The following is a 26528-nucleotide window of genomic DNA, read 5'->3' as shown; positions in this document are numbered from 1 at the left end:
CGCGTTCGGCGGTTCTGTCCAACCGATTATGATGCTTCCGAACACCGATTGGAAGGACCCACATTGACTTCAATGGGAGCCTGTGTTATGACTGACAACACACGCTCCAATGGGGAAAATGGGTGTCTGCAGAAAACCTTGCACCCTGTCGCGGGCACCACATGGTGCCTGCCACACAGTGCATGGTTTTACAGCGGGTCCCTTATGTACCCCCTCCACCCCAAACCGGAGGACTCAGGAGGAAGGGGGCCTGCTAAGGGCCCCCATAGTCGGTTTCCGGTAGCTTTTTTGTGTAGGGCAGACCAAGTCGGAAAGGGTGTTGGAATCCGACATTGTAATTGGTCGGTCAGAAATGCTGTCCACTGAGCTGTACGAATCATCTCTGACCGCAACTGATCCTCCAAATGCTGGTCGGAACTGATTTGGAATGACTGAGCAGTTCCCTTTAGGACAACGAGCATCGTAATCGGTCAGTGGGAATTATTTCCGACCAAGTTGGGCAGATGGGTTCCGACATGGTCTAGGGGAATCCGACTCTGGGTCGGAGACTTTCCAACCAACATCGTAATGAGGCACTTATTAGTGTTACTCTCCCACCAAAACTGAATAAGTCCATTAGGTATAAAACTTTGTTGATGACGGATGAAAATTTACTGATCTTAAAAACAGAGATAATAATCTTTCCACAAAAATAATACACCTGCAGATAGAACTGTGGTATGGGAATCCTTTAAGGCTTGAATATCATTAACAGCATATAAAAAGAAAAAGGAAAGGAAAACCTGAACACCATTCAGTAAAATACAGATAAAGATTTAGCGATTGCTCTTGCTGATAATTTAGAAAAGATACAAAAAACTGGTGGACAAGCAAGGACAAAATGAGGGACTTTTTTTCAGATTGTAATTGCCAACAAGTAAACTTTTCAATGTCAGATCTATGAAGACACCTGCTCACCTGGGTCACAAAAATGGAAGAAAAAAAAATATATATAATAAATAGTGGCAGAGATCACATAACTGCACATGGAATTACAGAAAATAAAATAATAAAAGTAATATTTCTGGATTACAGTACCTTATATAAATAAAGCAGAATGATTATAACTGCATGAATTTAAAAATAGAGACATCTTAATGAAATAGGTCTCTCTGCAATGACCCAGCAAGCAGTTCATCTACTCATTAACTCAATAACAGAAAAGAAGTAGATAATACAATTAAACTTTGTTAATGACGGCTGAAAATGTACAGATCTTAAAAACAGAGATGATATTTTTTCCACAAAAATAATACACCTGCAGATAGAACTGTGGTATGGGAATCCTTTAAGGTTTGAATATCATTAACAGCATATAAAAAGAAAAAGGAAAGGAAAACCTGAACACCATTCAGAAAACTACAGATAAAGATTTAGTGATTGCTCTTGCTGGTAATTTAGAAAAGATCCAACAAACTGGTGGACAAGCAAGGACAAAATTAGGGATTTTTTGTCTGAGAGTAATTGCCAACAGGCAAACTTTTCAACGTCAGATCTATGAAGAGAGGGACACAATAGACACCTGCTCACCTGGGTCACAAACATGGAAGAAAAAATAGAATAAAAATTGAAAAAATAGTGGCAGAGATCACATAACTGCCAATGGAATTACAGAAAATAAAATAATAAAATTAATATTTCTGGATTACAGTACCTTATATAAATAAAGCAGAATGATTATAACTTGCAGGAATTTAAAAATAGAGAAATTTCTTAATGAAATAGATCTCTCTGCAATGACCCAGGAAGCAGTTCATCTACTCATTAACTCAAAAACAGAAAAGAAGTAGATAATACAATCAAACAACTCCTTAACTCTAAGATGGTTTTGGAACAGAGATTTGTAGAACCTTTTATCCAGAATTGTTAAAGCATTTAAAGGAATCATTCTACATGGTACTGAAAGATGGCTTAATACGCCTCTCTCTTTTTAGAAAGGGATTCTTATAAACTTTTTAAAACCAGGAAAACCCATAATAGAACTTCCCTCTCATAGACCTATCACATAACTAAGCACAGACTATAAATGTTACACCAACTTGCAAAATAAACATATCAGAAATATAATTTAATATCTTTTCCATAAAGATCAAAATAGATTTATAAAAGGAAACAACTTACAAGCTAACAAACACTACGGGGCACATTAGTATGACGGGCGGACTTTGTCCGCAATGCTAGCGGCGGTCCCGCACATCCCATTAGGTTGTGCCCGCCACACGAGCGGGCGCATCCCGTATTTTTAATATTGCGACGGGCAGTGCTAAAAGCACTGGCCGCCGCAATGCTAAAAAAGTATGTTGTGCTTTTCAATGCACAACGTGACAGGCACTGCGCGGTGCCTGCCAAGTTGGGGCACAGGAAACAGATCCCTTGCACGCCGTGAGGGCAACGGCTTTCACCTACCTGCTTCCACCGCCGTGAGGCCAACGGCATCTCCCTCCTTCAGGTCCGCGCCGTTAGGGCAACGGCTGCAGTTCCATCACGCCGGACCCACCAGTAGCGGGAAAACTACATCTCCCAGCTGCCCCAGGTACAGGCGCAGCAGTGACGCTCCCGACGCGCACGGAGGCGCTTTAAGAGCAAGGAGCGCCGAGCGCGCTCGGGGGGCACAGGAAATAGATCCCTTGCATGCCGTGAGGGCAGCGGCTTTCACCTACCTGCTTCCACCGCCGTGAGGGCAATGGCATATTCCTCCTTGAGCTCCACGCCGTGAAGGCAACGGCTGCAGTTCCATCACGCCGGACCCAACAGCAGCGGAAAAACTACATCTCCCAGCTGCCCCGAGGTCCGGCGCAGCAGTGACGCTCCCGACGCGCCTGGAGGTGCTTTAAGAGCAAGGAACACCTCCCGCCCTGCGGGATGCGCGCGGGCAGCGCCAGGAGAAGCCCGGGACAAGGGCGGGAACGTCTGTGGCCATCCGGGGCCAGAGGAGGCCGGGCTGGGCCACCCCCATACCATCTGTTGATCGTTGCTTCTGGCCCGCAAAGGTACTGTACCCTAAATTCCAACTTCTGAGGGGGTGCTGGAGTCCTTGTTTGTCCCACTACTGGACATTTCCTTTGTACATCAAGGGCCTGTTTGTTTCCCACTTTGACTTTGCCTCTGTCCTGCTTTAAGCATTCTCTGTTTGTTGTTAATTATCTCTACCCCTCAGTTATGGGAAAACGGAAGGATATGGAGGGTGGGGGCATATCTATCAGCAAAATGGGAAAAAGGCCAAAAAACGCCCTATGCTGCAATGAATTGTGTGCTGTCCAGAATTGAAGACATAGTTAACGATTGCGAGGTGGCCCTAGCCAGTAACAGTACTGAGGTTCCAGATACTGCTGTGCAAAAGTCCGTTGGGGCTAAGCTGCAAAAAAACGAATCCCCACCATGTTTTCCAAACAGAACCCTCGAAAGCAGAGCCCCCGAACTTTGCCAAAAGCAGGACCGGATCCAGATCCCACTGTGCAAAAAATACCAGAGCCAGAACCTCGTGAGGGGCCAGATCAGGATCCGGCTACAATGCCATTGGTCCCATGTTCAAATAGGTTTGCTCCTCTAGATTTAGACTGTGCAGATACAGTAGAAACTTCTTCTGGTGTGACAGTAAGGGATAATTTTGGCAGAGCTAGTGGGGGGGGGAACCTAGCTGTAACATATGTATGACTACCAAGTTGGAGCTCCTTGATAGGATCCAGACTCTGGAAAATTTAGTGTCAACTTTAACCGCGAAGGTGGAGGGTCTAGTACAAGGAAGGGTGGTCAGATGTTCAGACTCTGCCCCATCGTCCCCACGGGGGCAACCAAAAACTGCTAATAAGGCAGGCTCTGATCAACAGAGAGTCGTCTCTCCAAAAGTCCCCTCCCCAATTGAGGTTCTGAAAATCTGGATTCGTATAATTATACTGAACTCGAGAAATAAAACTTCGTCGAAAGATGACGAATTTGGTATCAAAAGACCGAGAATAACGAGTACATCATGTGCATGTATTTTCAGCATACTCGAGTGACGATTTCACCTCGAAATCGTCATTTACATTCTGAACCCTTGGCTCCCATTTATATGTTGCCCTTTACATAGGCCTTAATCCAGTTGAATTTGATTCCACAAGGACACATACTCCTTAATCGACTTTTCCCTGACCTCAGTACAAGTTGGAACCATTGCCCCAGGCCGAACTCGTTAGGTCATTTCCCTCCCAGTGGCCGAGCAAGATAGCATCTAGGCTCAACAAACCATAAAACCATTTCAGCGCGCACACCTGCCATATCTCGCTCACATCTATCTCCACTCTTTTGCTTCACTTACTTTATGGTGGGGAGGTGCCCGTTTTTATTAGGGGACCTGTGATATCTGATGAAATGTTGGGCCTTGCCAAATGATTTGTTGTCGGCAGCACGAAGTGAAATATGGACATGTCATCATGACTCTGCTTTTTCTTTGAACCAGAATATGTTAACTATTTACTTTACAACCAAGAATGTTTTGCCTAGGGCCTAGAATCGTGTATAAAAAGAGAAGCCTGACTTTGTAAAAGTGTGCAGTCTCCTGAGAACATACCCGTATTGTACTTCTAGGACACCTGTTACCTTGGTTGCAGCCAATAAACTAATCTTTGACTTCACCTAGAAGACTCTGAAGTTTCTGTAGGTCTGGATCAGGAAGAACCCGAGGTCTCTGGGTGTTGATTCCCTGGCACCGCTGGGTTACCGGTTCTGTGCCGGTTCTTAAAAACCCAGTACCTCAGTTGGCGCCCAACATGGGGCGATTCCAGTGGTACCAGTCAGCCAGAAGATCGTGAAGAGCTTTGTGTGGAAATTCCGGAGGACGGCCAACCACCTCATCGACCCCTGCATGTCGACGTGGTCCGAAGGTCTTTGCTGCGAGGTTCCCCGCTTCCCGATGGCTACAAGGACTGCTACCCTGGCTATCGCCCTGATTTGGACCCTTGAAGTTTTTGGTAGAGCGAAACACTGAGACGAGTCTTCTGGTGACATCATCGATATTTCAGTTAAGTATAAGTGGAGCGTCTCCCAGTCCTTAGTTGGACTTACTTTGTGGTATCTTTGGGATACAAAAGGTTTTGTATTGGTACTTGCAAGCACCATAACCGAAGGACTCGTGTATTCACGAGAAATATCGTAATCGATAATCCTTTGAAGTTTGGAACTAGACTAGAGAGCGAAGATGCCTAGTCTTAGACTTGGGAATTTGTTTTGTCTTGGTGGTAATAATAGGGACTCCCGATTGGAGGACTCATGTCCGGTTCCTCCAGTTGGAACTCCGACTTACGAACTGTATGTAAAACATGGGGTAGGCCCCATCACTTACAATGAAGTATGGATTAAATACACCAGGAAAGATGGTGTTTTAAAATGGCCCCAATATGGTAGCTTTGATTCTGAAATCTTAGACAACCTTGAAGTTAAGCTCTTCAAAAAGAAAGCCCGGCCGGCGATGTTTGACTCTTTCCGCTCATGGCGTAAAGAAGCCAAACAAAAAGAAATTAAATTAGCTAAGAAAAATAAGAGAGAAGGGGGACTTTCAGTAATGCAAGCTGCTGTGCAGTTTAAAGATAATGAGGAAGAGCAGATGAATGAGCAATTGCACAGGCAACGTAAAATGGCAATAGATAAGTGTTATCCAGTTTTGCCGTCTCTTCAGCAAGAGGCAGCAAAAGAACGTGAAAAAGACCCATTAATGTCGCATTTGCTAAATTCACCACCCCCCTATGCGCAGAATGCCACAGTACCCCCGCACCTTTAGTTGCGCAAACTACGCCTCCTGCTCCTCCACAGCACTCACCAGCTGTTCTTCAGCTGGCTCCTACTTCTTCGGTGCAGCCTTCTCCAGACCCACCGACCACTTTTGTTTCACCTGCGTTTTCTACAATTTTGCCTACTGTACTTTTTACGTCTCCTAATGCTCCCTCTACGATTTTGCCTAGTTCCCCCTCTATTTCCCCTGATACCTCTTCTGCCATCTCTACCCCCGCCTTATCTCACCCCGTTTTTCCATCTGTTTGTCCTTCAGTTTCACCTTCCATTTCGGCAGAAAATGGCCAGCACTGTTACTAATCTTCTTTTACCTCTTTTCGGGTCGCCTGCTACGACCCCTAAGATAGGAAGAAGACAGTTGCGAAGTCAACTGCCTGATTATCAAGAGAGAGATTCACTGAATAATTTAGCTCGGAAATGGGTCATGGACACTGCAAAATATGATGTACAGTCTGTCATGGAAGTCTTCCATCAATGGGAAGCAGCAACACAGAGATATGTTTTCGAACAGATGTGTGTTTTTCTTGGCGAGGATTTAGAAGACAATGATCAAGACTGCATCCCACAAGAGATGTGTCGTGTACGGTTTAAGTTTGGAGAGGGTATGATTGTAGGTCCAGACGTGGAAAAAGCAGTTGAAATGTTGTTATCATATCGGAGTAAGGGAAGCAGTTCTGGGTCACCATCTGAATCTAATACATCCAGTAGGAAAAAGGCGTGACAATACCCTATGAGAGAAGTTCCCCCACAATGGAGGGAGGGTGACACGACTGCTGTCCCACCTATTCTGCCACACTTCCAGCGTGTATGGGTACATGTCCCATGGAAGCGAGCTGAAGTTTTAGCACTCAAACAAACATTACCAGATCCACGTAAAAATCCTGCAGGGTACTATAAAGAATTGTCACAAACTGCTGGGTCATGTATAATGAATTTAGCCGATATCAATATGTTATTTGGGAATGTTGTTCCACAGCCTTTATGGGGTAAAATTCGTCATGTAGATCATGACCAAGAATTGGGTGACACGTGGGCTAATATTACTGCTGCAGATGCCCGACAAGTTGGTGGCGCCAAGCCTGAGCCTTTGATAGCAGAACTCCCTGGTAGAATAGTAGATTACATGAAAACGATAATGCCTGCAATACGCGTAAATTGGGATAAGTTGTCTGCATGCAAGCAAAAGAAAGAAGAAACTGTTTCAGATTTCTTCACCAGGTTTGAAGAAACATTCATTGACCACAGCGGTCAAGATATGACCACAGAAGGTGGTCAGAGATTGTTTGTCGATAAATTTGTGCACAATCTGCTTCCAGAATTGTGTAAAAAATTAAAAGATTCAGAAAGTTCTTGGGCAGTCTCATCTTCAGCCCAGATATTGGCTACCGCACAATATTACGAAAATAGAGACAAAGATGAGAAAGATAAAGTAGAAAAGAAAACTAGAGAACTAAAAACGAAGGTTTTGCTACAGCAAGCCTATCCGCCACGTGGTGGTGGTAATCAAAATAATAATGGTCAGAATCACTACCAAAATACTCTTCAGCAGCCTCAACAGTATCAGAGAAACTCGCAAAGATTCGATTACACTCAACCCCGTGTAGGTCCCAACCAGTGTTTATATTGCAAACAAGAGGGTCATTACAAGTATAATTGTCCTGCCCTATCACAACGTGCAAATGGAGTTTCTGGTGTTAGAAGTCGTGGCAGTCAGCAAGCACCTAGAGGTAGAGGGCGTGGAAACGCCCCTCAGGACACACGTCCCCTTCCACCACAAAACTCTATGAATAGGTTTGATCAGCAAAATAACGTATCTGACAGGACCGCTCAATACTATGTTGAAGATTATTACACAGAAAATGAGCAGTGGGAGAATGATGATTGCTAGGACAGCCATAGACAAAGAGAGGGAGTTGTTTCAGTTCCAGTAGATCAGAGTGGACCTTACGTTGAGGTGATTACATCAGGTGTGTCAGAACCTTTTCTGTTGGATACTGGTGCTACAAAGAGTTCTATTATGCACTCCAAACTCCCTGGCGCACCTGTTGCAGGGTTTCTGTACTCACACAGAACTGTGCACAGAGGAGTGGAGCCTCGGCAAATTAGGATGTCCCAAAACTTACCTTAGCAACCAACTCACCCCTTACCGAGCTAGCTACAGTGTCTCATTGGACATATCAAACACCCAATGTTTAGACAAACCAGAACATGAACTTACAGTACCTCAGGGTACGTGGGACTCATGAACACTCTTTCGTTATATTATCATTACAAACCAGAACATGGAGTAAAGAAGACACATGTGCATTTGAAATGTTTATTTACTAATGCCGTCTTCTCAGGCGCAGTATCTTTGATAATACAAGTATACTTATTATCAGTAGCAAAATTATCAGCATAGTTACTAAGACATAAAAAGCGAATGGTGACAGCATGTTAACATGCTGTAATGAATAAGAGTTAACAACACTTATATCTCACCCTCCCTAACACATATATTATATTATTATCTAAGAAGGTCTCTTTGGGTTGTTTTAGGGCGGGCCCATACCTTAGTGTCCTAGCATGAAGGAATCACATCAGCATACACCAGCTCTCTCTGCATGTGCACCGCATCAAGTGTGTTAACAATTCTCGTGCAAAGCAATATCAATCCCGCCTCAAGCCCAAGTTGGCAAAGGCTGCACTTGTGTTATGACTATGAAGGCGTGGAGATCAGACCTCATAACAATTCCATATCGTGTTGCTCCTGAAACTTCAGCACTCTCCGTGCAGACATGTTTTATTAAACAAGACTGATATCAGAGCAATAACATATTATTCTCACATACACCACGGCAAACCACTAGGTTGAAAGCTAAGTCAACAATTAAGGGTCGTGTGCAGAAGTTGCAAGAAAGGAAAAATGGCGTTTAAATCTCAAATGTACCTATGCTAACTTAACACGATATAAGGATATATAGGAGCTATACAACACCCCCCCATGATCCGAGAACGGACTAAATAAGGTAACAGAAGTGCCATCACATGAGAGCAGAATCCATTTATAAACGAGCATGAATAAAGATTCAATTATAAAAATTAATGCTAAAAAAATAGCCCACAAATATAATGTGGCTCAAGCCAATAGGCAAGGAAAAATAAAATGTCTTGACCAAAAGTCAATAAAGTCAAGGAAATGCTATCAATCAGCATGTCAATTTGAGGCAGTGTCTAAGATAAGACCGTATATGAAAAGTAAGCTGCAACAGCCTCCAGGAGGAAGTCACTGTCCTCATCAGAAAACAGTTCAGCCATCCAATTTAAAAGATGAAAGGAACATACGTGATCTTCCAGCACCGGATCCTCTATAACCATCAGAGGACAGCTCGGTGGGTTCTCAAGAAAACTTAGTTCCAAGAAATTCTGCGCCGCCGACAACACATCCCAGGGACCCATTAGTCCATGTGCCACCGCCAAGGCCATAACCCTTTCGTCAGAACAAACCAACTCGTGAGCAATGATAGGACTCATCAGTTGATCAAAATCGACGTCAGAAGATGCTGGTCCGCAGAGACACAAATCAATGGCCCAAAGGAAATCACAGGTCAGACAGCGAAATACAGGCTGGACACAGGTGAAATAGGAGAACCGAAAAGATAATCCAAACGCCGTGCTTAGAGTCGCTAACGGCAGTGTGCCATAGTAATCAAGCATGCGGTTGCGAAACCGCGTCAGTAGTAGCTGTGCGTGGTCTTGCACAGGAAGGGCATCCATATTTAACAAGGCAGAAAACCACCAATGCGCCAGCCGCTAATGCAAGCAAAAACGGGAACCCTCCAAACAAGGATGAAAAAATAGAATGGAAGAAAGCAGGGATGACACCAAAAATCTTCTCAAAGGAAGTCACGAGACCACCGCTAACAACTTTAAAAAAATGTGCTAGGCCCGTTGTGGAGGATGCGTTAAAGATAGAACGGACCATGGCTCCGAAATGCAAGGGCAAATCAGTGTTTAAAAGAGCCTGAACCTCCGTGCGGGTGTTAGCAATGTGAAGCACGAAAGTTTCACGGGCCGAGCTCAAGGCCACCTCTTTCTGGGACAATAGAGCTCTTATTCTAGCCATGCCGCTGAATTCTGCTCCCAAGGTCGGTATCTGTGGCCAAATGGAAGACTCCCTATGTTCACGTGTGGGAGGATAAAGAACATTTCTGCAGCAAATAACTCGCTCACTAACCGTTACTATGAAAGCTATACCTTTAATTAAACCACGGAAGTTTTCATTATTGAGCATTAAATAACTACCATTCTCTAACAATTTAAACGTGGGGATGATAGCAGGAACTGGCGTGCCCTGTAAAACGCAAGCCATATTCGGTCGGTCCTTGTTACATGAACCGTGTAACTGTATGTGTCTGCACATTAAAGAATGATCTGGCGTCTCAGTACACTCATCCCCTGTTAGATAAACCTCTTGTTCATCCTTGAAACATCTGTATGTGTATGGGAGTGACCAGACCTCATGAAGAAAACCGCTACCTAAGGGTTCAAAACGACCTATTGGCACATATTTCATACAATTTGAAAACTTATATAAAGCAAAAGGCAGCGTTATTAAACCGTGGATAAGCCACGTAGCAGCAGTGGTCTCTGCCACAGAAAAAGGTAAAGATTCCAATCTTTCAATATGGAGCATAGAAAAGGAAGCATCACGCATTGAAAGCAAGCGTTGTTTGTCTGTCAAATTAAACGGTGCAAATAAAGAGGAAACGTTCATGTATCCCCAGGGAACTTTACCCATTTTTAGAGTCTGTAGTGTCCATGCAAACTGCATGATTGAACGTAATTGATTTTGACCATGGTATAATACAGACACTTCATCATGCACAATATCAACAACAGACGACACAATATTATCTAATGTGTAAAGTCTAGAGGAAAGCACGTTAATGCTATTGTCAACCACTGCAAGCACTTTCTCAAGATTTGCCTGATCAATAGCCCTAAGGCGTGAAGCAGCCTCAATCTGTGAGAGTTTCCAAATTTCATTGTAAACACCATATAACCACCTTTTCGACCTGCCACTAGCTGGGCCCTTAATGAAATCATTCAAATCCACGTCTGCATTCAGTTTGGAAAGGTGATACTTAACCGCAGGTAAAGTTGAATGTTTCAGCCAAGCTTGACACAACTTGCCAACAGAGTAAGAGGTGACAGTATGACTCAAATCAAAACGGGGATCAGATCTAACAGTCTTAAAACCGTCAGATATATTCAAAAATCTTTTTTGGCAAGAATCAGCACTACGGTGCCAAAGCAGCCAACCCCTGGGATTCATACTGGAAATGTTAAAGGAGGAATTAAGAAGCAGAGCCTGTATATCTTTAATGGACAATTGAGTAAAATTACTCCAATTCTCATATTCCTCCAACTCCGGGAAAGACGGGGTGTTTAACCTTTTAGATGTAGCCAATCCAAAGCACGTGGTCTGGGAAATGGTTTCATTTAAAAACCACATATGATTTGGGATGAGACATGCACGGTGCAAAGCCTCAGTGCCTTGTACCTGCCAGGCCCTTGAGCCCCAAACTGATTTAAGGTCTACGGTATCCTTCCATAACTCATACCCTCCAGTAACTAATTGATCCAGGAAGGCCTTAGAATATAACAATTTTGTATTTGTAAGTCGAACCTTGGACAGTGGCTGTTTGTGAAATTTAAAATAAAAGGACTCGGGATTGGACTGATTAAAGTCAGTGAAATAAGTATACTTTTTAAGAAACGTTTCTGAACTCCCTTGTGTTGGTGCTGGGCAATGTTCCCACTGAGTAAAATTAACTGCATCCCTTCGGGAAGATGTCTTGTGTAAGAAGTGATTGCCATAATGTTGGTAACAGAACAATTCACCATAATTAGCAGATTCTAAATATAAATCCTCAGCATCAAAAGCAGCATAGTATTTCAAATCAGAAAACAAACTTTCCACAGCATTAACATCCCAATCATCAGAACGAATGTTTTGTTTCACCACATCCCCCATATTAACTCTTAGTACATTAGGGACATTAACGACTTCCGTTGGACCATGAATCTGAAAACGAACTGCATCCCACGCGATTCCATCCAGAACAGGCCACGCTGTGATGTTAACCAAAGTCAAGTCTCTTTTTAATCTGTGTGTAGAATGTGAAGAGGAAAGTGGGGCCAAAGTTCCATTCAAATGAGTAATGCAAGTTCTCTCCTCGACATAGTGTCCATTCATAATCCGAAAAAAATAAAACACAAAACCAATTGACATAAAAAGGTAAACTGAAAAAAGGACCAGCCAAATGTATATCCAAGGAGGTATCAAAAAATGTTTTTTAAACAGGCTAGCATATAATGCAATTTTAGAGGGTTTTTTCGAGGCAAGGGAAGCAGAGTCAAATGAAAATCTGGATTCCGTGGCTAAACGAGCTTGCAGGTCAGGCATGGACAAATCAGTGGGGTATGTATAGTCTGTCTCATCAAGGTTAGTTCCTGGTAAATTATTCAATAATGGACTGGAAACAGCAGGTAATTCGATGGCCACCTCAGGTTCATTATTAGAAGCAGTGGGCATAATTGAATTTCTCACAATGGAAGGACAGGAAACAGCCGGTGTCATGCTAAGAAGAATCGGCCACTCTGTGTATCTTGACATTGTCAATAGAAATAAACCTGTTTTCCTTACGACCTGGAAGTGGTGGTAAAATGACTGTTCTTGTGCCCTTCACTCCAAGCACTGGGACCGGAGCTCGATAGGAGGGACCAAACTCTTTCTTGTTGTCGATCTTCTCTCGAACCAGTTCTCCAACTTGGGGTAGCCAGCCAACTACCGGGATCTGCAACGCATCATCCGATGTGGAGGGCAAATGTTCCTTTGCAAGAGTGTCTCTCGTCTTTTGTAGATTCTGTAAAACATTGCAATGTTCATCTGCGTCAAAGGAAGTGGCGCGAACCACCGAGTCTAGACCGTCAAGGTCAGGGACGAACATCTTGATGCCAAAGAGCATTTCGTATGGGGTCCGCCCACCCAGAGACCTTCTAGGGAGATTATTAAGAGCACGCTGCACGCCATAGAGGTGAGCCAGCCAATTTCTGCCAGTGCCTATAACTCGGGCTGTCAAAGATTGCTTTAAATCACGGTTCATTCGTTCAACTACACTATTACCCTCGGGTCTGTAGGGTGACGAAAACTTGACTTGGACCCCCATCGAAGTCATGGCATCCTTATACGCCTTAGAGGCGAAAGCCGGACCCTGATCCGAATGGAAGGTACCACAGGCAAAAATCCCTATAAAGATACGCAAATCTCTAATGACAGTCCGGGAATCAGCGCTGCGATGTGGCCATACCCACACAAAGCGTGTGCATGAGTCAACTGCTACTAAGATGTATTTATACGCAGTATCAGATGAAAATGGACCGCAGTGATCTAAATAAACACAGCCTAGCGGTTTATTAGAAATGTACAACTGAGTCTGAGGCGGACGCGTAGCAGTTGAAGGTTTAATCTGCTGGCATATGTCACAAAGAAGGACATAATCACGCGTCTGTTTGTACAGTCCCCGCCACCAGAAACGTTGTTGTAGTTGCGTTACAGTGGCTGAGACGCCCGCATGCGCAGACGCCACACCTTCATGAGCCGCTGTAATCAAGTCTGTTCTGCGATCCGAGTTGGGAATCAGCCGTTCCCCAACATCAGGAATTGTCACAAAAGGAACCTTTTCGGGACTTAAGTGGTATTTATACTTCGAAGGGAATCCCGAAGGATGTTTACTTCCCTTCTCAGAGGCAGCAATCGCTGCCAAGATGTCGCTATCAATCTTGGTTTTAGACCTAGTAACTGCTGCAACTAAGTATGTAGATACTGCTGATTTCGCTGCTTCATCAGCAAGCGAGTTGCCAACAGCGTGAACTCCCACGCGCTGATGACCGAGAGTATGAATCACATAAACGAGTGGCAACCTAGCCTTAAGCTCTGCCACTCGAACCCAGATCATTTTATGTTTTATTGTGCTACCCTTGGAATCATGAAAGTCATTTTGAACCCAAAAGAACAAGTTTTCATTGTAAGACTGGACACAGTAGTAAGAATCACTTACAATTAGAGTAGTAACACTTGGATCCGCGTACTCCAAAGCTAGTAATAGAGCACGAAGCTCTGCCAATTGTGCGGTGCAATCGCCCAGGGGCAACGTGTGTACCTCCCTGGAAATGAACTCATCATTCAACATAGCACCGACCACAATGGCGCATGCGGAAACGTAGGCATGTTTAGAGCCATGCGCAACCTGCGCCGACCCATCAGTGTAAATGATGCAATGGAAGTCCTCCAAAGGTCGCATCGCCAGAGGAGCAGGATGAACGAATTCATACTGCAAGTACTCCTGCGACCGTAAGGAAGCGTCAAAAATAAACATGACATCCGAGGATGACAATGACGCAGCCCACTGAATCCACCGAGGGTGCAAAGCTTTTGAATTTGGTACACTCGCTTTCGTGACTGCCTCCAAATGAGGACAGGGTGGCACCACTAGCATGCGTTTCCCCTGTGACAGAGCACGTTCTTTCAGAATTGCCATCTGTACAGCAGTTAAAACTTTTTCCACAGTGGGAAACCGCATCTCAGCCGAAGTGTACAAGTGAGACTTGTAAGCGATAGGTACTGTGTCACCTTCATTAAAAGTGAGGTATGTGAAACCCACCGTCCCAGGAATTATTCTTATTACCAGGTTGGTGTGGTTATCACGAGTCAGTAAATATTTAGAAGCGAGCAGATCAGCCTGCAAGGATTGCAAAATGGCTGAATGCTCAGGCAGCCAGCATGATTTTGAGAAAGTTGGTTGGATCAAAGCATACAAAGGCTTGATACGCTGGGCATATTCCGGAATGTAAGTTCTGCCGAAATTCAAAAAGCCCAGTAAAGACTGTAATTTTTTCAGTGTTGTTGGAGCGCGTAATTGTGCGCACTTCTCTAAGAAGTGAGGAGCCAAACCTCTACCTTCATTGTTGAGCTCATAGCCCAAAAACAACACTGTATGTTCAGCAATGTGCGATTTTGCAAAGTTGAATTTGTAACCCATGTCTGCGAAGTTGCAAACAAGAGAATTTACACGACACAGATGCTCCCAAATATCGTCGTCTGTGAGATATATGTCATCCACATACGAAAAAGCATCAGGGTCGAGTGCCTCCAGAATAGAGACCATGCGAGCGGTAAATATACCAGGACTATTCTTGTAGCCCATTGGAAGACGCCGGAATTGCTTTTGGACTCCAGCGCTCGTAAAACTGGTCCATTGGGAGCTAAAGCTGTCCAATCTGTGGGCATAAAAACCATTGGATATGTCAAGCGTTGTCTTGAAACGCTTACGCACGAGACTATCCACTAGGGCAGAGCCGTGGGTATTCTGTACTGCACAGTTACGGCAATGCGAGTTTAAATGCCGGTAATCCAAAACCAAACGATATGATCCGTCAGGTTTATTCACAGTAAAAAGGGGATTATTCATCGGTGACACACACGTTTCAATAACTCCCTGATATTCCAATTGTTCAAGGATTTCCGCGACGGAAGATTTTGCTTCACGCCGAATGGGATATTGAGGTTGAGGCTGCGGCTGAGACCGCAACGGAATTTCGTGGCAAGGCGACAATTTATCCCAACCACATTGGTTACGGTACAGAGCCGGCGCGAGAGCCCGAGCCCACTCTTCTGCAAAATGCTGCGCATGCTCTTTCGAGACAGTGTTCGCGAAACTGGGTAGGATCACCTCCTCCCCTCGCGGCGCCGCGAGCACAAAAGGTGGGGGCCAGTCAGCCTCCGAAAGCAAAATATCATATGTAGAAGACAGATTCTCCCAAAATACACCTTTAACGGTACGCTGTATGTCACCTTCAATTAACAGGACAATTTCATATAGTCTTTCAGGGGGAGCAAGTCTCGTATCCGCTGTTTCTATCACAACGTAGACATCAGTCGCTGTCACCCTCAGTAGTGGACGCAGCGCCTCTCTGACTATGGTTATCTCCGCCGCGCTGTCCAGCAAGGTCAGAGCCCACGTCAGATTCCGAAGCCGCGTTCTCACTATCTGTGGCATATCGATGCGCTGTTAAGGCTGCGACTTTCTTTTTCGCAAACTGCGGACGCCTAGGCGTAGAATCCTCCTGCTTCACTGCGCCGTCCGTCTGGCGGGACTGACCACGTCCTTGTTGGCCACCACGTCCACGTCCACCCCCTCCTCCTCCACCGGTTTTCGGGGCCGATGTGTCCTGAAAGGAACGAGGAGAGCGTTGATCAGAACCCTGAAAACGATCAGGTGATTTAATCATCGCGCGGTCGCGCAAATCATAAACTTTTTCGGATGGCGCAGGAGCTTGTATTGCAGGAAAAGTACCCTGAGTCTGCATTGTCTGCTTCCCCTGTGTCTGTTTTTTAGGCCAATTCGATTTCTTGGACTTGGGCTGGGCATCTGTCACTGCAGATTGTCCCTGAGGTTGTTTTTTATCCTTCACTGGAAAATATTTCAGACCTCTACTTGTGCGGCCAATAGTTTTATAAGCGGCCACTACAATCTTTGCTAACTGGCGGGGTTTGTCGGCATCGGGCAGAGCAGCCAAAGCATTCGACACCTGAAAGTTAACTGCATCTCCTTTAACATTGGAGAGAATGAGATCACTTACAATCTCAAAAGAACCACACAGGCGCATACCCAATTCCACAGCTGCCTCTGGACCGTGATCATTCTGAACACGTCTAATGATTTCAGGCAGGGCATTCATAGACGGGGTGCCGAAGCACCTCGTATAAACTGCCGCAAAAGTTTTTCCCCAGCTTTCACAGTCAGCAAGTTCAGGAGTAATATCCTTCGGGAGAGTAATCGTCAACATTCTATGTTTATCAGCAGGAGTAGAATTCGGAAAAACCGCTTCCAGTTGATCAAACTTCTCTGCTAGCCAGAATGGGAAGTCATCGTTGTCAACAGGACGCGCACCAAAAACCGAATTTACCATCACTGGATTGAGACGCATTCCGCCTCGTTCCATGGGAGCGGCCGCACCCCCCTGGGGACCACCAGGAAGATGTCGACCAATGTATTGCACTAAAGCACGAATCACGGAAATGGAAACTACATGTAGCCTGCGAATTTCTGCCAGGGTACAAGCCCCGTGATTCGGGTGCGGGGTAAAGCCACCCAATGCAGGCCAATTAGTACCTGGAATTGAGAGTGGACCTAACCTCGCACGGGACAAAGAGTGGGGGAGGGCGCCATCAAACCAAACTCGATGCTGCCAATGATCAATAGGTATTTCCAATGCCCTGTATGGCGTATATTCAGCCGGGACATCCGAGGCGGTGTAGGAGTGGTACAAACCAGAATTAGCGTCCACAGCCGGAAACGTAACCCAAGAGTAAAACAACTCGTAAGGAAACGCCGGATCTGCACTTACCACGAAAATCACAGCCATCCCATCTACTGGGACCTGGTACGTCTGAAGATGGTTGCGTACCGCTACGCGACTATGCTGTGCAATAGCCACCGCAGCCGCCATCACAGAATCGGAAACAAGAAAACACAAAGAATACTTTGTAGCACAACTGGGTAGTAATTCAAAGAAACCGTTTAAGTAAGAATCAAGCTTGAATAAAGACCTATTTCAAAAAATAGGTAGGTTTCACCAACACCCCGTTTTCCGGAAACGGATGTGAAGGGGTTAAGGCATGAACGATAAACTACTCGAGTGTCATGATATAAGACCACCGAAACCGTTGGGCGCCATGTTGCAGGGTTTCTGTACTCACACAGAACTGTGCACAGAGGAGTGGAACCTCGGCAAATTAGGATGTCCCAAAACTTACCTTAGCAACCAACTCACCCCTTACCGAGCTAGCTACAGTGTCTCATTGGACATATCAAACACCCAATGTTTAGACAAACCAGAACATGAACTTACAGTACCTCAGGGTACGTGGGACTCATGAACACTCTTTCGTTATATTATCATTACAAACCAGAACATGGAGTAAAGAAGACACATGTGCATTTGAAATGTTTATTTACTAATGCCGTCTTCTCAGGCGCAGTATCTTTGATAATACAAGTATACTTATTATCAGTAGCAAAATTATCAGCATAGTTACTAAGACATAAAAAGCGAATGGTGACAGCATGTTAACATGCTGTAATGAATAAGAGTTAACAACACTTATATCTCACCCTCCCTAACACATATATTATATTATTATCTAAGAAGGTCTCTTTGGGTTGTTTTAGGGCGGGCCCATACCTTAGTGTCCTAGCATGAAGGAATCACATCAGCATACACCAGCTCTCTCTGCATGTGCACCGCATCAAGTGTGTTAACAATTCTCGTGCAAAGCAATATCAATCCCGCCTCAAGCCCAAGTTGGCAAAGGCTGCACTTGTGTTATGACTATGAAGGCGTGGAGATCAGACCTCATAACAATTCCATATCGTGTTGCTCCTGAAACTTCAGCACTCTCCGTGCAGACATGTTTTATTAAACAAGACTGATATCAGAGCAATAACATATTATTCTCACATACACCACGGCAAACCACTAGGTTGAAAGCTAAGTCAACAATTAAGGGTCGTGTGCAGAAGTTGCAAGAAAGGAAAAATGGCGTTTAAATCTCAAATGTACCTATGCTAACTTAACACGATATAAGGATATATAGGAGCTATACAACACACCTTTGTCTGGCGAAATGAACGTTTCTGTAGGTTTTTCTGGCGCCCCGGTTAGAAATCCGATTTCTGACCCTTTATCTCTTTCTGTTGGTCCTTGTGAATTCGAAGCACCCCTTATTCTGACAACAGGTTGTGGTGAAAATTTGCTAGGATTAGATTTGCTAAAAAGATTGTATGCGACTTTGTACTGTTCTCCTTCAGGAGTACAACTTACCTTAGGCAAGAAAGTGGTTTCTCCCATGTATTTGTCGAGAGATGCACTTCCAGCAGAATTGTCACTTCTCCCAGATATTCTTTGGGCTACTGGTCCTAATGATGTTGGTCTTTTAAAAATTCCACCATATGTCGTAACATTGAAGTCGAATGTCAAAATGCCACGAATTCCCCAATACCGAATATCTAATGAGGGTGAAAAAGCTTTGCTAGCGATTGTTTACGAATTGATTGAAAAGGATGTGATTGAAGAAACACGAGGCAATGTTTGCAATAGTCCTGTTCTGCCTGTTTTAAAACGAACTGACCCTTCTCAGCCACCTGTGTACAGATTCGTGATTGATCTTTGGGAAGTGAATAAGATAGTTGTGCCACAATTCCCAGTTGTCCCCGACATTACCACATTATTGACTATGATTCCAGCTTCTGCTTCATGGTTTTCAGTGATTGACCTAAAGAATGCTTTCTTCAGCATCCCAATTGCTGAGGAGAGTAGGGACATTTTTTCCTTCAGTTTAGGAGGTCGAAGCTTCCGCTTTAAACGCGTTCCTCAAGGCTACTGTGAAAGCCCCTCAATATACAGTCAAGCTCTGAAAACACAGCTTGACACGATTGTTTTGCCAAAAGGTGCCACTCTTGTACGGTATGTGGACGATTTGCTCATTGCTGCGGATACTTAGAAAATGTGTAAAAAGGCCACGTTGACATTATTGCGTCATCTGTGTGATCTGCATCATAAAGTGTCACTTTCCAAGCTTCAATATTGCCGACAAGAAGTGACCTACTTAGGTCACCTCTTATCGAAGGAGGGAAGGAAGCTGACCCCAGAAAGAATTCAGGCAATAGCGAAATTGAGTGTGCCAAGAACACAGAGAGAAGTACGTGCTTTCTTGGGCATTACATCGTACTGTAGACAGTGGATTCCAAATTTTTCGTTATTGGCCAAACCCTTGGTGGCATTAACGTGTAAAAATACACCCAATCCCATTCCCTGGTCTGAAGAGTGTCAGAAAAGTTTTCTCGAATTACGCACAGCATTATGTTCGGCTCCTGTGTTAGGTACCCCCAACTACAGTAAGCCTTTCACATTGTATGTCCACGAGAAGGAAGGCTGTGCATTGTCTGTGCTGACTCAGTTATTCGGAGATAGACAGCGGCCATGCGCCTATTTTTCGTCAACTTTGGATCCGGTAGCACGAGCATTGCCAAGTTGTTTAAGGGCCACAGCAGCAGCAGCTGTTTCTATTTGACAGTCTGCAGGTCTAGTAATGAATAATACACTAATCATGATGGTCCCGCATGCAGTAGACACATTGTTAAATAGGACCAAGACACAGCACTTAACTAGTGCTCGACTGTCCAGTTACGAATTGACGCTGCTAGCGAGCCATGTGCATATAAAAAGGTGCAGTACCTTGAATCTAGCCACGTTGTTACCAATTGCAGAGGAATCGGATGCTTTAGAACAGCACGATTGTTTCCTCACAACAGAGGAAGAGACAAAAGGGAGAGTGGATTTATTTGACACTCCTCTTGCTGAATGTGATGGTACATTATGGGTAGATGGTTCATGCTTTAAGCTCCCAAATGGGAATGTGACTGCAGCATATGCTGTCACAACTTTGCACACAGTCGTTGAAACTGCGCGAATACCACATGGTTCAGCTCAGGCCGCAGAATTAGTAGCACTTACGAGAGCATGTGTATTGTCTAGAGGAATGAGAGTGACTGTCTACACTGATAGTCAGTATGCGTTTGGAGTGGCTCACAGTTTTGGACGATTGTGGAGAGAACGTGGATTCCTGACTTCGCACGGAGCTAAGATTCAGCATGGTCAGTTGGTGAATGAGCTTCTTGAATCACTGACCTTGCCCCTGCAAATGGCGATTGTGAAATGTAGTGCTCACAAGAAGGTGACTGATGATGTTGGTCGTGGAAATGCATTTGCTGATGAGATCGCTAAGGAAACGGCAAAGAATGTAATAAGCCGAATGTATGTTGCAGGCCCTGAAAGATGGATTGGTGAGGTTGGAATATGTGAGGACACGATATAGAGTGTGAAGTCCATCCAAGCTGAGGCCACAGAGAAAGAGTTGAGCACGTGGAGAGAAAGTACAGGGAGAATGGATTCAAATGGTTGTTGGGTTGATTTGACAGAGCATCAGAGATGGTTGTTACCCGATGCATATGTGCTTGCAGTGGTTACAATGGCTCATGGAATAGCTCATATCAGCGTGAAAGGGTATGGAAGAATTCAGGGATTCCCAAGTGTGCAGAGAATGTTGTCAAGAATTGCATGATATGTCTGAAGCACAATCCTGGTAGGGGAACCCCAACTCCAGCTGGTCATTTTGCACCTCCTACGTATCCGTTCGAGGTTTTGCAGCTAGATTTCATACATATGGAGAGGTGCAACAACTTAAAATACGTGCTCGTTGTTGTTTGTGCCTTCTCAAGATGGGTAGAAGCCTATCCCCTAAAAGACAATACTGCCTTGTCCACAGCGAAAGCCCTTGTAAAAGAGTACTTCCCCAGGTTTGGAATGCCTAGAATGGTCTGGTCTGACAATGGAAGTGAATTTGTGGGTCGTGTGATGAAGAGAGTGTGTGAAGGGCTAGGCATTAGGCAGAAGTTCCACGCTGCAAATCACCACCAATCAGCTGGATTAGTAGAATGTTACAATGGCACGCTAAAACTTAAATTGGCCAAAATCCAAGCGAGCACAGGTCTTAAATGGCCTGACGCTCTACCCTTAGCACTCCTATCCACCAGAATGACTGTGCATTCGCGAGTGAAACTCAGCCCTTATGAAATTGTCTTTGGCCGGCCAGCCAACATATGGGGAGTGCCTAGGCCCACGAAGTTCAGCGAGCTGCAACACCCTATTTTGCTTGATTACTTGTATGAATTGACGGCTAAATTGCGTGGTTTGCATCAACAGGTCCACAACACCCTGCCTCCGGTCTCTGAGACTCCAGGTCACTCCATTGTCCCTGGATCCTGGGTTCTCATAAAGAATTTTCAAAGGACAAAGAACGACCAGCCCAGGTGGACCGGGCCGCACCTCGTCCTTCTTTCCACGAGGTCAGCAGTTCGAGTGGAGGGGAAGGCCAACTGGATCCACGGGGTCCATTGCAAGAGAATCCCTTCACCTCCGCCACATGACCAATGGGTCCAGAAAGGTGGCACTGACTCAGAGCTCACAACTGATGACCGTGTAAAAGAAACTAACCCTGATTGTGAAAGCAAGAACATTTTTCAAGAAACTGTGCCACCACCAGAACAATTGAACTCTTTGGAACCTGAACTCCTGTTTCAGGATCAGACAGTACCAGGGAAAGGACGTTACAATCTGAGACCGAGAAAAACGAACTGATAAGAGTGATTCTTTTTTTATGATTTTGAGACCAAGACCTATGGACTAATAAATTCCTTTTTTTCTCCCAAATAACTTTTTGTGCAGGTCTCCCATTTAGGAAACTTGCTTATATTTGTTTTTCGAATTCATCCGGGTTCCGCTGCTAGGGCAGCGATTGGTTAAAGTCTTCGGAAGTGCAGCCAACGACGTTAGGTCGGTGGTTCTGGTCGGTCCAAGGGAGTTGCCCTAGACTGACAGAAGCACTCCTTAGCAGAATCAACCTCCTCGTCGCGGGCAGCACCTTAGAGAGGATGGAGTTTCCTGATGTGGAGAGACCTGCCAAACAAATGAACTTTAAGCAGAGACTATGTAACACGATGACAAAGAAAAGTTTTATAATATTGTGTATTTTTATGCTATCCAGCGTAATGATTTTTTTGATAAGTTATGTTTTATTCTCTTTCCATGTAACATTTGCGCCCACTGCATCACCTATACCTCCTCCTACTGTTTCCTCTCATTCTTTCCACCCTCTGCCTGACCACGAATCCAATAGAAGGTTAGAATTCATTAATAACTCCTTCGTTCAGTTATTACACCAACACCAACTTGTAATGAACACAACTAACTGTTGGGTGTGTGGTCTCATGCCTCACACAACGGATAAAGGTATCCCCTATTTGGTCCTGCCATTTAGTCACAATGGTTCAGTATGGGCATATAGGACAATGTTCATATATGCACGAGAAGTCCAACCCCTACGTTCTGTAAAAGATAACCTCAAGACTAGCGCCCTAGTCAAAGGTATAGTTGACATGATCAAGGAAGTAACTTCTTATGAAGATACTCCGGATGATGAGATACTTGCATATGTAGGTTGGAACGTGACCGGATATGGCACTACTTTAAGTGAGAAACAGCAAGCCAAAAGATCGTCCCCTATCTGGATCGTACCCCATCAAGGTCACCTGTGTCTGCAAGGTATTGGCAAGAATCCCAGAGCTCAGCTAGGGAAGAGTATCTGTACAGAAACGTATGTTTTTGGATCTCAGACTTCCCCTGCGTTTTTAGCCGCTAAGGGTACTTATTTCATCTGCCATGATAGAGCCTATACATGGTTGCCCCCTGACTTCTCGGGCTCATGTTTTGTTTCATTCCTGTTACCTCCCACCTACACAGCAGCGGCGGATTACCACCGGACAAGGATAGTTAGAGGTGTTTTGAGTAAAGAAGACACTGCAGGTCAAGAATTTGGGGACTTTGCAAAGGGTTTTCTGCCGTTCTGGGGATCCATGGCTAACAGTAGAAACATAAGGCAATTAACAAGGGTAGTTGAATCTACCGTGATTGAAACTGCTGGTGCCCTTAGTAACCTGACTGCTGAGCTCCAGTCGGATCGACTTATGACCCTTCAGAACCGGGTCGCTTTGGATGTAATACTTGTGGACCGAGGTGGAGTATGCAAATTGATCCAGTCTAGTTGTTGCATTTTCATCCCAGATAATGCTCCAACCGTGTACAGGGACATCTCCAAACTACATAAGATTTCTGAATCCATTCATGTGGATAAAGGAGATTGGTCGTTAATGGGATGGTTCTGGGAACTGATATCTGCCTAGGGATGGAAAATTCTGATGGTCATTGGGATGGTCTTAGCCATTCTTTTCCTGTTCTGCCTATGCATACAGTGTGCTCCTGCAATATGTGGCCTCTGTGTTACATCATGTGTAAGGAAGCCTGTGTCAAGAGATGAACTAAGCACTAGAATGATGTTACAGCAACATCTCAATGACTTTACGAATATCGATCTGGACTCAGACTAACATGAGGATAGATTAATTGCCTATGTAAGGGCAAAAGGAGGGATTGAGGTTCTGAAAATCTGGATTCGTATAATTATACTGAACTCGAGAAATAAAACTTCGTCGAAAGATGACGAATTTGGTATCAAAAGACCGAGAATGACGAGTACATCATGTACATGTATTTTCAGCATACTCGAGTGACGATTTCACCTCGAAATCGTCATTTACATTCTGAACCCTTGGCTCCCATTTATATGTTGCCCTTTACATAGGCCTTAATCCAGTTGAATTTGATTCCACAAGGACACATACTCCATAATCGACTTTTCCCTGACCTCAGTACAAGTTGGAACCATTGCCCCAGGCCGAACTCGTTAGGTCAGTTCCCTCCCAGTGGCCGAGCAAGATAGCATCTAGGCTCAACAAACCATAAAACCATTTCAGCGCGCACACCTGCCATATCTCGCGCACATCTATCTCCACTCTTTTGCTTCACTTACTTTATGGTGGGGAGGTGCCCGTTTTTATTAGGGGACCTGTGATATCTGATGAAATGTTGGGCCTTGCCAAATGATTTGTTGTCGGCAGCACGAAGTGAAATATGGACATGTCATCATGACTCTGCTTTTTCTTTGAACCAGAATATGTTAACTATTTACTTTACAACCAAGAATGTTTTGCCTAGGGCCTAGAATCGTGTATAAAAAGAGAAGCCTGACTTTGTAAAAGTGTGCAGTCTCCTGAGAACATACCCGTATTGTACTTCTAGGACACCTGTTACCTTGGTTGCAGCCAATAAACTAATCTTTGACTTCACCTAGAAGACTCTGAAGTTTCTGTAGGTCTGGATCAGGAAGAACCCGAGGTCTCTGGGTGTTGATTCCCTGGCACCGCTGGGTTACCGGTTCTGTGCCGGTTCTTAAAATCCCAGTACCTCACAATGGTCAATGACCCAAAGGGTGGTAGGAGGGCAATTAGACCACCTTACATCATCAGGTCATATGCAGATTCTGTGAGTCACAGTATGCCAATAGGGCCTGCTCTGGGACAAGCTCCACCAACGAGGCTCAAGCAACCAGTGGCTTGCCCTAATCCAGATGCCAACAGGTTTCAAACATCCATGGGAACACGAGGTTCTTCACCAAATTTTTCCCCTGTTAGGCCAACTGTTTATATGACTCACATTCCTAAATTGGCTACAGTGGGGGGCTATGAAAGTAAGGACTCAATTCATAACAAATCAATTCATTGGTTGAGGCACACAAGGGGGTGTAGAGCTATTATAAGAGATGACATGGTTAGAGTAAGGCGGATAACTAGGGCTGATTCGGCAACGGATTGTGTGGAGATCGAATTTCTGGTTCCCGTCATAGCAGAGAATCTACTAACCCTTGATTACAGAACATCACCTCCCGAACACTCTTCCATCGGGATCCGCTGGTTCCCCCTCTGGATGCAGGCCCTTGCGTCAGAGGACTTTGGGTTGAGCCAAATTGATTGACTAGAGAGTTCATACACTCTTCCCTTGGGCTCTGATCCACATGCACTGGGTGGGGAAGTTTTGAGCCAAGCCACCCCTGATCGAGCTGCTAGTGTCTCTTTGAGCAGTGGGAAGATAGTGGTGGACAAGCTCGGCCCAGTGGGGAGTGGGCTAGTTAACGATGTCAACTTCAACAACAAAACACCGGGGGTAATCCAGTTTATATCGTGGAATATAGCAGGCCTACAAAAAAACTTAGCCGACCCGGAATGGAACAAATTCATAGACAACTATGACATCATCTTGTTCCAGGAGACATGGAGTTTGGTCCCTCTTTACAAACCAGGGTTCACCACATACTATATCCCCGCAAGCGCTTCAGGCAGAGGGCGTCCATCAGGGGGACTCATTATCTGGTTGAACATCGAGCTGAATTGGCTAGTATCCAAACATGATACCCCATCTCAGGACATTCTCCGTCTATCAATTGAAGGGAATGAGGCTAATGCTCACTTGGAAATCTTTAACATCTACGCAAGAGGGTCCCCAGGTGCCCAGGTTAGCTCCACTATATCAATCCTTGACACAGAATTGTCGGCCATCACTACCAATACAGGGATCATCGTTGCTGGAGACTTCAATTGCACCTTTGAGCCCCTGTGTAGTGAAGACATCCTGGGCACTGGTGACGAGGATTCCAGGTGGGCTATTCCTCAACTTAGTCTGGTCCCTATTAAGAGATGGTCGCAGAGAGCAGTACAAATTAACGCTCTAACACTGGAGCATAAGTTACGAGCAGCAAATGGTAGAACTCGATCCGACCCCATGGGAGCATACACCCACAATAGATCTAGGTCCCCATCGCGCATCGACTACATAATATTAGATGTGGGGTTGTGGGTTGACCTTATCGACATGGAGGTGATCCCTAGGTGTGACAGCGACCACAAACCTCTATGTATGCAGTTGATGCGTGCACGGGATACTACTTCTATTGAGCCGCCCAGCCCCCCGAGGCAGCTGGCCAGGGAGATAACACCCACCAATTGCAGCCGCTGCTTGAGATGGAATAAGGTTGCCAAGCAGGAGGCAACACTGGAAACCATCAGGGAGGTTATAGAACAGAGCATCGTAACACTCTATGGTATATC

This window comes from Lissotriton helveticus, chromosome 10 (genome assembly GCF_964261635.1).
Source record: "Lissotriton helveticus chromosome 10, aLisHel1.1, whole genome shotgun sequence".
Lineage (NCBI taxonomy): Eukaryota > Metazoa > Chordata > Amphibia > Caudata > Salamandridae > Lissotriton > Lissotriton helveticus.
Note: the sequence above shows the minus strand (reverse complement) of the source record.